Below are 17,562 nucleotides of genomic sequence, written 5' to 3'. Positions count from 1 at the left end.
TGGATCATGATGCAGGAAGGGCTGTGGTGGCAATGCCGCAGCCTGGAGCTGTGCTGCCCAGCAGAGACTTTGCTCAAAACCAGCAACCACCTCCTCTTGCCTCAGTGTAGTTGCACAGGCTCCATTTCCCTCATGGGATCCAGCTTGGGAATGTCTCATGTCAGGGAGATCACTATTGGTATGGCTCGTAGCCTAGTACATTCATGTTGATAATGCAGCCCAGGACTAAGAGGCATGCTTCATCCTCATCAAGTTTCCACACAGCAGCTCAGGACACAGCAAACTTAATCTCTGCCACTGCTCTAGCCAGAGAAGACTCTTTTTTCCAAAGAGCAGAACTGTGCTGCTGATGTTGAGGAGCTGGCGCAGGAAGTGGCCACAGCACTGGGAGCGTGCGTGTCCCCACGGCCCCTCTCAGCTGCTGTCAGCAGCTCCAAAGCCCTGTGAGGAAGGTGGTGAGGCAAGAGAAGCAGCAGAGAGATTTGGTTTTCCAAAATCCAGGTTAATCGTTAGAGACAGTGCTGAGAAAAAATAACAGCAGCTTCCAACTTGTATACTAACTGAAAAAAATATGGAGCCCACCATACAGTGACATTATTTTTCACTCTAGCTGCTCTTCATTGAATAAGGAAAGGCCTCAGAGGTCCATCCAGAGGACTTGTGCTTTGATAATCTGCTCTATTGTTTTCCCCCAAATCCCCTTCCCTCTGTAATCAGACCTTCGGTCACTACAAAGGATCAAAATTGCCACATTTAAATATGATTGTCCTCGTGAGAAACTAACATCTGATCAAAGTTTAACAGTGTGAAACAAGTTTCTTGTTTTTGCAGCAAATCTTCATGTCCCTTGTTGTTGATCCAAGTTCATAGAAGTTTATTTTCAAAGCAAATCTCTTGTTTTCATTCCACCGGAGAGCTGTTACAAAGCCAACTGTTGTCACTGCAGAGTATAACTTTATTTTTTTTTTTTGTCTAACTGCTAGAAGCAAATGGTTTTCATCAGGTAAATAGTCATTGTATACATGCATTATATGCACAAGTCTTGGACACAACAAGCAGTTAATAGTTTTTAATTAAATAGAGCAGGACAGGACACTTAAGGAGTGACCCAGGGATTACTTGTAGAGGAAGTTTCTCTCATGACTAATAGTAACTGCAAATAAGATGGGGTATTACAATGAAATTCTACTGCTGACAAAAATATTAACAGTAAACGATGACAGAACTTTCATCTGGGACTAGGAGAGCATCTGGAATATATTAAGACTGTAAAATTTCCCTTTAAGTGTGGATTGCTAAAGTTAAAGCCAACCACCCAGAAACTATGACACTCAGAGTAACTCAATATTTTTTTTCATTAAAAATTACTTAGGGAGATTTACATCTTCCCTTGGTTGACATTGCGATGTTCTGCTTGTCCAGACTTTGAGTCCTGAAAATATGTGTGTGATGAGAAGGAGTGGAGAAAAAAATGGTCTTGGATATGTCCTGTGTATGTTCATCTGGGAAAAAAACCCAGTTCCAGGTGTCCTGCTGCAATGCAGTCCATCAGGTGCTCTTTGTGAGCATTCTGTGCAGATACCCACAGCTTATTAATACCATATGTGAAGTTCATGCATTATATATCTAGAGATGCCATATAAGCACCAGATATTGACAGAGATAAACAGGAGAGAAGTAGGATGTGCTGGGAGATCATTCCAGAAAACAGGAAAGTTTGCTTTAAACAAAAGGACAGTGAGCTTAAAGAAGGATGAGACTCTAGTTCCTATTTCCCATCCTCCTTTCTCCCACTTGCTAGTTCTCGTGACATCTCTCACTGCAATCTTGTCTTAATTTAGACTGTGAGTTCCTGGAGATAGAAATTATCCTGTAACTTGTATATATTGCACTCAGTACAAGAAGTGCTCGTCTTGCCTGGAAACTCAAACAGTGTTTGGGAGGCAGCCGCAGCTTGGACAGGGGTTCTGGGTGTCTCTGGGGCTGAACCCCAGTTCGTGCACAGTGCACAATGGCTGCGGGCCTGAGGGGGACTCAGCCCCCCACTCCTGTAAGGCTGGTCTGGAACCACCAGGAACCGGGACTAACTAGCCCTTGTGTACAGCCCCCCTTTTTCAGAGTAAAACCCAGGGGATAACATTGGTTTCAGCTGTGTTAGGAGCACATGAAGGTCTGTAGAACAAACTGAGAGACAAGGGCTGGTTCTGCTCTCCTGCTCTCAGCAAACCCACAAAGCTCCTCAGGGTGGGTTTCACCTCACCTCCTGGGAGGCCCCAGGTCATGAAGATCCAGGGTAAGTGATTCTTCTTTTTCCATTTTTCTTCTCTTGCTCTACTGGGAATAGAAATAGGAAGGACTAGTTGCTCAGCAGTTACCTTCCAGCAACTAGTGTTAAGTAAGATGAAGCCCAAGCAGTGTGGTCAGAGATCAGCCCTGCCAAAGAGTTTTCCTCCCCTACGTATTCCACCCTGAGGAGCTTTCTGGCTGATTCTGGAAGAGACTTGGCAAGGTGAGTGCAGCAAAGCTCAGCATGTGAAGCACAGGAGGCCCCACTCAGCCATCCATGTAGCAGTGGTAGGTCATGGTCCCCCTTGGAGCCAAGGAACCTACAGTTAAAGACACATAGAAATGCAGGACAGAAAGATGGTCTAGAATAAAAGCCAGCTCACTGGGTGGCATTGGTAAGCATCTGATGTCTCAGTTGAATATTTATATATTTACGTATTTATTTCCTCAGAATATGAGAAGGGTTTTACAAAGTCTTTGCTATAAACCTTCAGCCCAAAGCCTAGTGCTGGCATAACAACCCATATTCACAGATCAAAGAACTGTGTTAGGAAGAAGAGGTCAATCTTCTATTTCCTTCATTTCCCATCTCCTTCCAGCTCTCATTTCCTCTTTCTTCTGACCATGTATTTATGAGGCTGAAACATTCAGAAGTAGATGTAGAAATAAGATTAAGCTTTTCAGAAATTGGCAGGGAGCAACTATTATATCCATGGAGGTTCTTACAAACCAGCAGAACACTGGATCTGAACTCTGATGAGACAGTAGCTACTTTTTTGGCATTGAAGAGAGAGTTTTGAAATGCCAGCCTGCAGTGCTAAGAGTGACAAAAACTCTGTATGTGTCTCCTAACAGGGAAATCCAAACCTCTTGATTTAGCCCACATCTTATCCTACCAAGAAGTTGCTGAATATTATCAAAAAACCCAAAACATAGAAAGAAAATCTGATCCTGGAAATGTTCTGCAATGAGAAAGACACAGATATATACTGACCTGACCACCAGTCTTTTAACACCTTGCCCCATTTCTGGGCATGGTAAATAAAGGAGTGGCAAATATATGTGCAGGAGACAAAGCTGGGGAGCTGGAACAGGCTGTTAATGTCCTCAAATTTTCCTTCCTATCAGTAAGTCATTGCCGCTAAAGGCAATGAAGGAAACCTGCCAAATACAACAGCTAAAACCAACACCCTGAAAAACATAATATTTAGGGAAAGATGTGTGTGGTAGGGCCAGCTAGTGCCAGCTGCCAAGTCTGCAACCACGAGAGGGCTGGGGTGTGGGGAGGTCTCTGGGGGAAGTCCCTGTTGGTGGCCAGACCGAGGACAACCCCCATGTTCCTGTGCAGGTAAGAGGCCATGACCCCCACAGCTGGTGGACGGTCCCACTGACCTTATGGACAGTTCTACGCCCCCTTCCTTCAAACCACTCTCTTTGCGAATGGAAATGGAGATACATACTGATGACAGCCCCAGGGTGAGATGTATGCGCTTGATGAGTGGTGGCTCAGACAAGGGCTGAGGTCATCACTCCAGCAACAGCTCCCAGGGCCTTAACAGGAGCTCAACATCAGGCTGGAGCAAAATAGAGGCTTAAGGAAATTTTGGACCTACCAGTGTCTCCTGGAGGTCCATCAAAGAGAAACAGGAGTTCTCTCTCTCCAGCACAGCCCTGGCAGGATTGGTGCAAAGCAATTTCCTTGTCTGCGCTTCAAGAGGGATGTTGGGAGGGAGCCACAGCATGACACAGGGGTAGGAAAAACCTCCTAAGTCTTGAGGAGACAGGATGTGAAACGGGCAGAGAATTCCCTTACTTTGATGTTTTCCCTGTCCACATACCTGGTGTCTAATTTGGGGCTACACTGAAACTCTTTTTCCCCACATCAAGATGACATTGCCTGGCTCCCCTGTCAGGAGGTTTTGGCTGGAGAACTGGTTGTCACTGTTGGTGGGATGAAACTCTTTGCTGGCAGTAATTAGTCGCTCAGTTTGCTAAGGATTTGCATGCATTTGTCTAATTTGTGCCTGTGGGCTCAAGTGACAAGTAACTAAGCAAAACTTTACTGGCTAAATGCCTAATCTACAGGCTGTTTTGTGATCTTCTGCCCTTAAACTCGATGAAGTCCATGGCTCTGGGACTACGCAATGTCCCCATCAGCTTCTCCTCTCAGCCACCCATACTGTCCTTGGCACTAGTGTCTCTAGAGTAGGCTGAGACCCAAGGCCAGGATGTGCAAAAAAGCATTAGTGGTTTGGGATGACAAGTGGGGATGTGTTTCAAAAGCTGTGATCTTTGGAGCATGCTAAACACCTGTCCTCTGGCATCAGGACTGTTCAGATGTCAAGTAGAACAGATGTGTATCCAAGTGCTCAGAGTTGCTGGCCCCACATTTCATGTGAACTCTTCAAGGCTCCTGCCCACCAGACAGGCTCTGTTGCTTCTTTCCATGAAAGCCATGCAACAGCAGCAACACAGTTCACTGCACCTCAGAAAAAAAATTACCTGCTCATTTTTAGTGGCCATTTCAGTCCAGAGAGTAATAAAACAGCTCTTACTAACTCCACAGCAAGTTCTTCCTAAAAGGTCTCATGAATTTCTTAGTATCTGAAGGCTCCTTTTCCCCATGGGACTCTTGGGAGCCATTGCAGTTGTTCCTGGCCTTGCTTCTCCTTGCGATTTCGATTCTGCACACGCTCTCACTTGCCTGCTATTCCTGTGTTCATTTTTATCTTCATGCCAGGCTTGAGCTACAGCTCCTTGTAACAATATTTCCTCATAAGGCTGTGCTTAAAAAGTAAGGAGCTTGTATTTGTTGGTGCTGGGTGGTGGCATGTGAGGCTGCACAAAGGAAAACAAATGTTTTAGATGTTTTGGAAGGTGCTGTCATGAAACAAACCAGGGCACTTGGGCCTGACTTTGCTACGTTTACTTGTGCTTGGCTGTACCAGAGCCTGTTCAGCCTCCGCAATGACTCTCCCTGGGGAAGTTTCCATCACCTCCCTCCCTCCCTGCCCTCATCCCGGCTCTGCTGCTGACAGGGCCATGCTCTTTGGAGAGATGGTGGAGAGGCTTGCCCCCACCTTGGAAAGAGTCTGTCCAGCCATTGCCACCTTGCAAAATCGACTTCTTCAGCCCTGTTTGTCACACAGGTGACACAGGAATACCCTGTGCAGCCACAGCAGGGCTACTTTTCCCCTCCTCTGGGGAAGTGATCCACTCAAACCACACTGCTTTTAAACATTGCCGAGTCTTTTTCCTGGCTCCAAGTGACTAAACTATCCATGCAAATGAGAAGACAAATAGCTTATTTACTCAGTTCAGGGTGAGCTGTAAATTGGAAGGACCAAGCTCTGTCTCTCAAGGATCAGGGGGAGCAGAAGCAGAACAAAGGGCAATGAACTGGCCACTGCACCTACTTGAGCTCGCTTGCTCCTTATCCAGCCTGGTTTGGAAGCAGTGCTTCAATCCTGTTTGCTCAGGAGGTTTGTTATACTTGTGGAAGATAACACTGCAGTGGTGCTGAGCAGCAGGGCAGAGGGCAAAACAATATTTTATTCTTGAGTTAAAGCACGTTCACAAGGGTAAAATAAGTAATCTGCCCTGGCTGCCATGCTGCCTGTGGGGTGGGCACGCTGCACCTCTGGGTCTTCAGATCACCCAGGGCACCACTGCCCTCCTTTCCCTGTCCTCTGGAGACCATGGCGATTGCTCTGGCAAGAGGAAAGGAAATTGCATTATTTCACTCTACAGCCAACCCTGGGGAAAACAGCTACATTAAAGCCCTCACATTAGAAGACCTTCTTTTTCCACATACAAAACTTAGAGCTGTGAAGCTGTGATTCCTGGAAACATGGTGCCTTCTCGTACAGTAATTGTGAGTATGAGCTGAGTAACAAAGTGCTACTCAGGTGTTCAGACGAAACCTTCTTTTGAACTTGGAAACCTTTGTTACTTTTGGGACCAGCTGTGGTCTTCCTCTTTGAAATAAGTGAATGCTCAGACTTTTAGTTTTAGGTTTTGGTATTTCTTAGTTTTTCCTTCTTGTTTTTCCTTTCTAAAACTACAGTGTTAACTCCCCCTGGAAATAAGACGTGCAAAGGCAATAAGTTTGGGGTAGAATCATACACTGAACATGGGAAATGAGGTCCCAGGAGGTGAAGGGACTTGCCCCAAGCCCCATAGGGAGCTTGGCCCACACTGTAGACCCAAAGGACCTTTCCAACTCCAATCCTTTGTCTTAGTTGCAATTTTCTTGCAAATATTTGGGACCCAGATTTCAAAGTTCAGGATGGGTTAATCACAAAGAATGCAGCTCTTCCTGCTCTGCATGGAGGGGTGTAAGGTAACAGCGGCTGCAGTGCCCTCCTACACACCCCATGCATCTGCACAGGTTTCAAGTAACATCTGGTCTTTAAACTCAATATCACACATGCAGATTAATGATTACCTGCCTGCTTGCTGTCCCAGCTTCCAATCAGTTCCACTTTATTGACTTAGCCCAGGCTCGACAATGGTTTATTAATCTTGCCTTAGTGTATACATATCAGCCTTATTGTGGTTATATACTTTGCCCAGTCTCATTAGTGAAGGTTATTATCATAAGGGCTTTGTTAATTTGGGCTGCTGTTAACAGTCTGCAGAGTGGAGCCTAGGTGTGAGCCTGATCAAACTCTGCTGCGTGGGAAGTTTCCCATAGGGAGAGCTTTGATAACGAGATGCTGCCATGTCTCAAAGAGAACACAGAAATAGACCCAGGAGACTGTCAGGACCTGTAAGGTGCCTGTCCCGTGGGCTGACATCAGGGACTGCAGCGCTGTCCGTCTCTGTCCCCGGCACAGCGCCTGGCACTGCAGCCCGCAGGATCCTGCCTCTGCGGGGTGCCCAGCAGCGAGGGCAGAGCCAGTTCCTGCCCGTGCATCCCCCAGCACTCTGCCCCTGCCTGCTCCTGCCTGCATCCCTGGGCACACAGGCAACTGGGTCAGGGCACGAGGGCAGGGACTGACCTGTGTTGCAGAGCTGCCTGCCTAGCTTGATGTGGCTAATGTGTTTGGGAAAGCTGCTCGGGGCCATTCTGGAGAGCTGGTTCCTGGAAACAGATAATTCAAAACATTTATCTGGAGGATGGTTCGTGGGATAACCACAAGCATTTGTACGATAGGTCAAATATTTGAGGTGCATCTAGATCAGCTCTTACCAATATTATTGTTTTCAATCATCTTTCAGAGGAGTCCCTGGGGAGTGGCTGTGCTGGGAAGTGGGGGGAGAGGGCTGGGGTGGGGGGCGCGCCCCAGGCTGGAGGCTCCTCTGCTCTTCCCAGACACAACGTGGGAACGGGTGTGAGAGTAGAGGACTCTGCAGCAGATCCTCCGAAAGTTTAGTTTTTGGGAGTTAACCTGCATATGAGGAGATTCAAGAGCCTTCTATAAAAAACAAAGGGAGTTAAATAGCAGCTGTAAAAAAGAGAACCTCCGACAATACAACAAACAGAAAATTACATTTCCCCTCACTGTGTTGAAGGGGCCGAGCTTCCAGCCAGCTGTGGAGGAAATAAGGAGTTTATATTAGTTGCAGTGTCAGTGAGGACCAACGTACAAATTTCCTGTCTGGCTCCCTCTGCAGATTAACAAAACTTCAGCAAAGCGTATATTTTTTGTTTAATTTCATTTTTCTATTTCTGTGGGGAGATGATGTGCACTCCAAGCAGAGTCGTCATGGAAGCTGTGACTGAGAAGGTGCCATAGGAAACTCAGCACACAGGAGAGCAAAAGGAAAAAAAGACAGTAAAGCCTGTGATTCCAGAGCAACACAGCTCTGTCCCTTACAGCTCTGAGCCCAAACAGAGCCACAGCTTGCAGGCTTGTATCGATGTTTGTGGTCTCGCAGATAAGCATATGCCATTTACTCACAAGCCCGAAGATCTTCCAACATGTGCATTGACATGTAAAATTAAATTATTGAAAGAAAAATGCTATATTCTGTCTCAGTGCTTGCTTATCCAGTCTCTGTAAGCAGGAAGCTCAGTCTGTATGTGCTGGAGCTTTTTTGGTGTCTCTCTGCACTGCAGCACAGGATATTTCAGCCAGCTGTGGGCAGAAATGGACCCCACAAGGTCCTTGGCCTTGGATGACGGCTGGCATTCAACCTGCTTTCCCAGTTGCTTCCAGCATCCCATGACTGACAGCCCTGGGTGGGGAGAAAGCAAACATGCACTTTCAGCAAATTGCAAGCCAGGTGTATGTAAAATGAAGAAGCTGATAGTCATTAGCAAACGGCTCAGCATAGTGCAGGCTTCCTGAAGCACTGTGAGGAACAGTCAGGGGTGACAGAAGACCCCAGGCAAAGGACCCCAACATCATGAGCATCACATTCTCTCTGGTTTTCAGACAATAGCAGCACAAATAAAACCGGTATTACCAGCTCTGTCTTGCTGTCCAAAATTACAGCTTTTGGGCTCCTAATTTAAGGGTAGCTCCTGGCTGCCCTTCCCCTATGTTTGAGGCATGCTGGCTGCTGGATCTCTGGTCTTAATGTCTTGGAATAAACGGCAGACCAGTCCACTGCCCTGTACACGGGATGCTTGGAGTAATCAGGGAGCATTTCTGGTAACAGAGGCAAGAATATTTCAAGCTTCTTCACCTGAGAGAAGGGAAGGAGCGTGGAAGTATCTCTGAATGAGAAGAGCTGGATTTCACCTATTGTACAGTATTGTATTGTAAATTAACCTAACAGAACAGATTGTGTCCCCTGCCTGAGCTATGCTGTGTCTTTTCAAGAGTCCTGTCCCTCTGCCACTGTGTATTTGTGCACTTGTCACCACTGTGCAATGGGCTTTTCCCTGCATCTGACAGGGGAGCACTCGCAGGGGACCCACCAGGTGCACCACTGAATAGAGGTGGTGGGCAATGGTCAGGAGCAGAGGGGACAGGGGGCCAGGCTGAGGGGGATGCTCCCAAAGGGGCTGGGAAGAGAGTGCACTAGCTAAAAAACAGTCTGTAGCAAAGAGACAGGGATCTACTTTGGGAACAGCTATGAGATTTGTTGGCTCCAGGGTCTCCCAAGCAAATTAGCTTCTGATGTGGAACAGGCTCATTTGTTTACCTTCCTGGGAGATGAAAAACAGAGTGAGATTTTGCAGCGCTCAGATGCCCTGAATTTTTTTAAGATTTTGATTAATCATGAGGCATTTTGGCAGCCTCCTTGGATACTCCATAACCCCTATTTAATCAGTCACCATCTGAGTCCTTGCTCTGTCTGGTCTCAACTGGCATGGCTTGGCTGCCCAGGGGGTCTGGTGGGCCTCAAGGTGATGGTGGGGCACGCAGCTGCCTCCACTCAGGGTCTGTGCTGATAGCCCCTTGGTTTCTGCGAGGGGACACCTCCTGACAAATGTCCTTACATGGATGTATAACATGGAATAACCTTAATTTGTATTCTGTGTGGTTGCAGTTGTCCTGTAGGGCTCAATGGATAAAAAGGATCCAGACTTCATGGACCTGGAAGCCATTGCTGTTAAAGCTGGAAAATCATGCCATCAGTATTGCAACTGTGAGAAGTTGTGGAAGTGTTGCCAGACAGGTCATAAAAGACACTTCAGAGACACTTCAGCTCCCTGAGTGTCTCTGCCATGCCAGGTGAACGGACAGTGGGAGACCCCTGAGCTGGCTGTGTCTCTATCAAGGATGGGACTTTTGAAGCAAAGGTCTCCATGTGCCATGCTTCGACTGTGATCACAGATGAGTTTTGGAGGATGTGAAATGGATCCCTTTCAAATAAATGGGAACGTTCTCCAGCAGAGGCATTCAGTCCGTGGGACCACATCCACATAGCACAAAGCAAGACCCCCTTGAAAGGCTTGGTGTGTAGGCAGAGCCCTCAGCACAAACATTTCCTACTCTACAATTCTACTCACTAGGTGACACTGAATATAGGTAGTATTCCACAGTCACTGCTGAATAGGTCAAGAAGCTGGATACCCTTGTCTTGTTCCCTCTGCATAATGGAGGACTTGATTAGTGCAAGAAGGTGCTGGCTGGTACTTTTTGTTAACAAAACATCTTTCTTTTGTTCTACGGAGGTGGCAAAGCTGCTTCACAGAGTTGCACAGAAGGTGTAAACATAATTTGCAGAGGGATCTTTTTTCTCATACAGAATGGATTCGGTGCTTCATTTCCCCTTCTAAACCTTTCCTTGTGTAAACCAGGAAAATTTAACATTCTTCCTTCCAAAAAGTGAATCTCGGGAATATGCCTAAATATCTCACTTGACAGACCCTGGGTAATAAGATGGCCACTGGTTAGCTGAACAAAGTAAAACCAAGCACATCTGGAAAATCTGGATAAGCAAAAACTGGTACAAGAAGAGAGCTTCTTCAGAAAAAGAAATGTGTGTCGTTTATTTTACCTCTTACAGTGTAGCAGCATTAAAAAAACGTATGATTCACTGATGCTCCCAAGTCAATTTGGAATTGCCACATTTGGGAACATCAGTTTTCCACCATCACAATATTCCCGTTTCTCAACTTCGTTCTGTGACGATGAGTCTGGCTGGTACATGCACAGTATCAGAAGTGTCATCTGGCTCTTCTTCAGTAACTGAAGCACATTTCCTACTAATCTTCTTTGTGCACCAGCTGTCATTGGGGTATAGTCTTCTAATTAACTGCTTAAAAAAGTAACTAACTCTTTTTTTTTGTTTTTTTTCATTCACAGCAAGAAGCAGCTAAGCAGGTTCCTTTCTGATGTATGGATTGAAGACCCTGGCTGACTGGTGTTGTACTTAGATGTTAAACACAGAGTCAAAAGTATGTAGTGGATTGCATCATCTTAAGTCTTGAGCATTTCCATCAGAGGATGACATGGACATGGCTGAGAAGAAGCAAAGCTCTTGCTGGGAAATTTCAGTAGATACTGATAGTTTATAAAGTTCTAGAAAAAGCTCATTAAAACAAATATCTCAGTAGAATGAAATATCTGTGGAATCATGTTTGTGATATAGTAAGTGACAAGGTTTGCTGTCATGAATGTTTCAGGCAGGGAGCTGAGTACTCAGTGCTTTTTCTGTACGTACCAAAGGCAGTCTATGCACTGCACAGGTATTTGCAGGTATCAACAGACTGAGTTCCTTGCCTATCTTTTAATCAAGGACATGGCTTTCCTCTTGGAGTGTAGGTGTTTTTCAGTGAGGCAGGGATTTTTTGGATAGGTCCTTCCTGCCTGAGCTTTCGATATCCTATTACCTTCAGGCACCAGCTTTCCTAAAAAGAAGTGCTAACCTTCCTAACATTCACTCATATATTTACCCCAGATGTCATTATATAACTTGAATTTCGTTAACCACCCTGTCTGTGTCCTAAGTCTTGAGTCACCATTATGGGTCTTTGTTAATTTCTGTAGTTCCTGCCGCTCATAATATCTTAGAAAGGAGTTTCCCAGAGCAAGGTCTGTGGTGATGCCATGCAAGAACTTTTTCCTGTCATTCATTTGGCAATTCTCCAGCAAGTTGTGTGTACAAAAAAGTCTTCTGCTGTCTTACTTCTCAGTTTCTCTTTCAGGCAGTAGCCAGTCATACCTTCACGCTGTCATCAGATTTTAGGTGCACTACAATGATTCTTTCTGCCAGTGATAAAACAGTTTGTCTCTCACTCATCATTACAACTGAATGACATGAGAATAGTAATGATGCAGTCGATAAAAGAGCAGCTGAGACAGTTGCAAATTTAATGTTAAATGGCATTCACTTAGTCATTAAAAAAGACTTGTTCAGATAACCAAACATTGGGTTAACTGCCATGCAGACATCTTGCAGTGGGTGTCCTGGAAACCCTTTTTCCCATAATTGCTGAGTAACAAAACAAGTAAAGGACCATTTTCTTTTAAGTTTTCCTTGGTGGACATATTTATTAACTTAAGAAATACGGGAACATTAACTCTAACTGGCACCAAACTATTATCCAAGGGAATACTCACATGCTCTCCATGAAACTCTGCTTATTCTGCAAATGCCAATAGGATAGGCATGCGTGATGTTGAAGACGCTGCAGAGATGATCACTCAGCTTTCCAGATCAGACCTGAAGCTTGTCTAGACAGATGTGTAATGAGACTCTTTGTAGCTGAAAGTCATACAACTAGCACTCTTTTTTCTTGAAGAACTCTCAATCTGCTGGGACAGACTGTCCATGTGTGAATTCTACAATTGCAGTGGAAGAAAATATTCCCCCTGTCTTACTGGCTGCTTGTTCAGATTGCAGATCATTCAGCAATTTTCCTGTGTCTGTCTTCAGACTAGAGACACCTTAAAACTGTGCTAAACCAGTGCCACTGAGGAAACTCTGAGGAGCCAGTGGAAAGTGCCTGATGAATAACTTGCAGGCACGTGAATTTTGGTATTTTGATGCTACCACCTTCCTTCCACTGCTGGTACACAGTACAGTAGTTGAACTGCAGCGTAAGGGGAAAGAAAGTCAAACCAGTGAGAACAAGAAATAAGAAATACCGTTTTCAGTCCTCTTACAGCTCCTGCTGTGTCCTCTGTTGAAAGGCTGATGATACTTTGAAGCATGTGGCAGCATAAATTCCCTCACATGCTGTACTGGTCCTTCTCCCTATCCAAAATGGCCTGTAATGATTCCCAAGCCTTCCAAGACTGGAAATATCAACTTTAATACACTATTGAAAGTTTGGGACCTCCCTGAAACTTACCTTGAACCAGCTTTAACTCTTCAGTCCTCAGTTCTGATTTGAATCTTTGTGGGAACTATTGTGACAAACCAGCACATCAGAGTAGCTCTGCAGCTCAGATCCTGGCTAACATATCCAATAAAGGAACCAAAAAAGAGGGGTTTTTTTACTCCTTGTTTAGATTCTCAGAAGGGTTTGGGCCATTTCCTTGTGTGTGAGGTTTGCAGCAGAACAACAGATCCATGATTCCCAGATCTGACCGCTTTGATAAAGGCAGGATTCAGGTCACAGATCAGAACATCTGTGCCCACAGGTGACATTGGTGTCTAAGCCCCACTATGGTCCTTAGTGATCTGCCCAATACACCAATTGGGTTGAGAGGCATTCAACTAGATGCCTACGCATGATCACCAAAGGCTCTCCAACTCCTTTGATGTGTTGACCGGATCACCACTGACAGTAGGAGGATCTCAGACACCTTCATCTGTAGAGATCCCTGCTCTTAGGTGTCAGGCTCTGGGGGCTGAATTCCACCTCAGGATTCACAGCCAGATCTTGCTGCCATTTGTGGGCAGCCACCAAGAGGGCCTGGAGGCTGGAGCACACGCGCTGGCTACCACGTAGCATCTTGAGCCATGAACGCCCATGTTCTCATAGTCCAGACAAGCTGTCCATGTGCATGCCATTACCCAACAGAATTGTAGTCAAAAGCATCAGGTAGGTCATGCCACAGTGCAAGAGCAAGAATAAGAGCATCAAAATCTGTATGCCAGGTTGTGGATAGTAACAGCAAAATTTCACGGAGAAAACTGGAAACAAGAAATTGTCCTTTAAAATTAATAAAATATGCCACCCACATTAAACAGGCAGCACAATACAGATCTAAATGCATCTGATAGACTACAACTAGATGGAAAAGTCAATTTTCTTTTCTACAGAACTGAAATGGAGATCTGTCTGGAAGTCTTCCAATGGAAAGATTTTTCTTGCAAAAAGACTGACTTTAGTTAACTGTCTTGAGGATACTTTTGGCCTTCAATTAAAAAAAATCATCTGAAGAAAAAAATGAAAATATAATTTTAATAACAGTGAACATTTTTCTATTTGAATGTCATCATTCTTTCTCTGTATTATAAAATATAACCATTTCCCAAAACCTTATTTCAATCAAAGTCTTCATATTTGTTAGCATGAGATGTTTTAACAGTCTTGTATTTTTTTACAATTAGGATTCTTTTGCAATATTCATTCTGGAATGAAAGAAACTTCAAAGTTGTAAAATGCTCTCTGCAATGAAAAATCAAACTCCTGGATTAGCTGTTACTTTCCTCCACTCAAATAACCTTTGTTTACTGTCTTGTTCTCTTATTTATATGAGAACATATTTCAGCTTTTGAAAGCAAAAGACAGTTGTTGACTTAGACATTCTTCTCAAATCTTACAATATTTCTCTATAGGAATGCAAGTAAATTTTACTATTTTGATATATACCACTTTCCTACAAATATATGATAAACATGCATCCAAGTAACTCAGATTTATTAAACTTTGCCAAAGGTTTGAAAAGCTACATTATTTTATATATTTAATTTTTCTTTTATTTGTTCATCCTTAAGACTCGGGCTGAAAATTTCCCCAGTCTATATGGAATTTCTAAAGATGACAAGCAAAATATTTACATTTTTCAATCATGTGTCTGGATTTTCTCTTTAATTTATGGGAACAGTAATGAAAAAGTAGACCCCCAGGACATGAACAGAACTTCTCTGACAGTATGTCACCAGGGACTGCATATCTGTGGATAAATAAATAGAGAAAAAGACTGCTTGATGGATTCCAGGGGAGGGAAGAAAGAGAAGAACCCAAGGAGAGCAGGCATTTCTTAAATGAGTGATGGTAAGGGCATAAGAACAAATAACCCAGTTAGGGTAGTGGTGACTAAAACAGTGGGTTTGGGTGCTACATGGAAATTTTAAAAGTGAAATATATATTGTGTAAATTAAGCATAAATTCTGAAAAAGAGAGAAAAGGTTGAGGCAAGAGAGAGACAGGAGCAAACCAGGAATATCTCAAAAGGGGGCATTGACCATGGTGGCTTTGCGAGTGGTGGTGGCCTACAGCACCACAGAAACTGAGTTCATATGGAGAAGTCACATCTCTATTAGACAAGCTGATATGGCTGATAAAATGCCTGCCTGACCAGAAAACTAAGAAGATCCCAGCACACATCAAGAAGTAGATTTGAAGACACAACTAGAGGAAGAGGTAGCCATTTGATAGATCCACTTGCAGAAAGAAAAAGGCCAAGGAACGCCCTGCTTCACAGCTCAACAAGGTTGCAACTGTTGGCAAAAGACTTAAATTTATTGTATACGTTTTATATCAGTCTTTGCTGTAACCAGGTAACCAGTGTGATCCATATTAGTGAAAAAGAGGCAAGATTTTGGCTTCTAGTAGTTAATTTTAATCCTCTGGAAATTTTTTAATCAATAGCAATGAAATAAATAGCACTCAGCATCGATACATCAAGATAAAATTTATGAAATAAAGTGAATTTCATCCTGTGATGGGGTAGTAGGCCCTGTGAGCAGTGACTTTAGCCAGACGCCGAATGCTACATCTTGCCATTTCCATAAGCAAGGCATGGAAATGTGGCATTCCTGGAGGGAGTGGATGCCTCTGAGAGGCAGCCTAGACAAATATCCATGGGGAACAGCAAAACTTTCGGAGAACCAGGAAGGGTTAAGAATTGTTGGGGTAACTTCCCCTCTATTTTTCTATGTTTCTCTGACTTTATACGCACATAAATTATTATTATTATTACCTGGTTTTGGATTCTGTTCTTGTCCTGTCCTGAATCCCACGCTGTTTTTCCTTGTCTGATTGACACTGAGTTCTCCATAGTGCTTGTTGAATTCTATTGCAAGTGTTTCTTGGTTCCAAGCAGCTTTGAGATGTGACAGTCTGTTTTGCCAGAGGAGTTTCTTTTTCCTTTGAAGTCATTACATCCAATGACACAAGACAGAAAAGGGAATTGTTCTTTACCCCCACTTTGCAGACAAGAGAAGTCAGACTCCACAGAATCCACAGCAAAGCTGGTAACTGAATCCAAATCTCCTGGATCCCCAGAGAGTATCTTGTGTGCACAATTAACCTATTAATCCTGAGGGCAGAACAGGCTGTCATGGGCCATTGATGAACCTCACATCAGCGATTGCCATCCTCTCTCTTTCTCAAGGTGCATACAGGAGCTATGAGGCTGAGTCTAAACTGTGAAAGCCCAGGTAATACTCCTGAGGCTCAAACAGCCCAATGAATCCAAAGTTTAGATCTCAGCATCACGAGCCAATGAGCCTTTCAGTGTTCCCCTCAGGTTGCCGGGAGCCACCCCCCAGCCACAGATTTAATTCTCTTTATACACTCTGAAAAATGTAGTCTATTTAATATTCTACCCACAACTTGGCTTGAGGCTACTTGAAGCTATTGTTTGAGGTTTTTTTCCAGTCTGTTAGTTATACCTACAATTGGCAAACTACCATTTCTGGTGTAAAGCAACATGTGATGTGTCCTCAAGCCAAATCACATATGACCTTAAGCTGGAAAGCTAGAAGCTAGCAGCCAAATGCAGCAAAAAACTGAGCTCTAGAGGTATCCCCTGAGCACATATAGGCAGCAGCCAAGACAAAATGAGAAGATGCTAGAACGGCAGATTCTGAAGACCTTGTTTAGTTTTTATGGCAACCCTTTACTCAGGCAAAACTCTCATTGGTTTTAGGGAAGTGAAGGCTTTGGAACTTGGATTTGTGGTGCTTATAAGCAGATGACTCTGAATCCAGAAGCCTGCCTGAGGAAAGCAGATGACTGTGAATCAAGAAGCCTGCTAACTATTTACGATGGAGATGCTAACAACAGGCTGTGCTGGCTTCTCACCCCACTGTGTGACGCAGGGCACCCTGCCCCAGGCGCACACGAGTCCCTGGGGTGATGGGGACAGTCAGAGCACCGGCACCCCCAACAGCCCAGTGCTGCCTGTGCAAAGCAGAGCACGCCTGCCAGGGAAGATGCTCTTGGCTGCCTGCACATACACGGTCTGTCCTGCGAGGCAAAACGTTTTCAAACGAGTTTCTCACAAATGCAGAAGGGACAAAGTTGTGTGTCTGTGGGTCTTTCTTCCAGCAGCAGCCAGAGGTGTGTGGGCCATGGTGTCAGCTCTGGTGCCCCTCTGCATGCCTCCTCCTCACATGCTGCACCACCAGCCATGCTGGTTTGGAGAGCTGAGAGGTCCTCATAGCAGACACCCAGGCACAGGGAGACCCATCTCACACAGGCATATGCCTGCAAGGGCTGCCTGCCTCTGTAAATTCAAATTAAAATGCAAACAAGGCTCCCAAAGGTAGTGCGGAGCCTTGATCTCCTGCCCTTCCTGAATGCCACATGTGCAGCAGCCCGAGGTGACATGGAATTTTCACTCAGCACTATCCCGTGATGCCACAGCAATGGATCAAGTGAAGGCCACCACCACTGCCGCTCTTGGTAGTCGTGCTTCTCTGTGGTCGGGTGGACAAGAGGAGAGGCAAGGGGCATGGACTCAGAGCTGG

The 17,562-nt window shown here is 44.8% G+C and overlaps 1 long non-coding RNA gene across 1 annotated transcript in view; it reads right to left on the bottom strand.

Annotated features, from left to right (window-relative positions):
- Positions 1–16,406, bottom strand: part of LOC135578410 (uncharacterized) — a 31,642-nt gene extending 15,236 nt beyond the window's left edge. The window contains exon 1 of the long non-coding RNA XR_010469952.1: positions 15,789–16,406. This is a non-coding gene — a long non-coding RNA (uncharacterized LOC135578410). The remainder of the gene's footprint in view (positions 1–15,788) is intronic.
- Between the last annotated feature and the right edge of the window lie 1,156 nt (positions 16,407–17,562).

The sequence above is a fragment of the Columba livia genome, chromosome 2 (genome assembly GCF_036013475.1).
Source record: "Columba livia isolate bColLiv1 breed racing homer chromosome 2, bColLiv1.pat.W.v2, whole genome shotgun sequence".
Taxonomy (NCBI): domain Eukaryota; kingdom Metazoa; phylum Chordata; class Aves; order Columbiformes; family Columbidae; genus Columba; species Columba livia.
The sequence above is the reverse complement of the archived record's forward strand: the minus strand, read 5'-3'. Positions and strand labels throughout refer to the sequence as shown.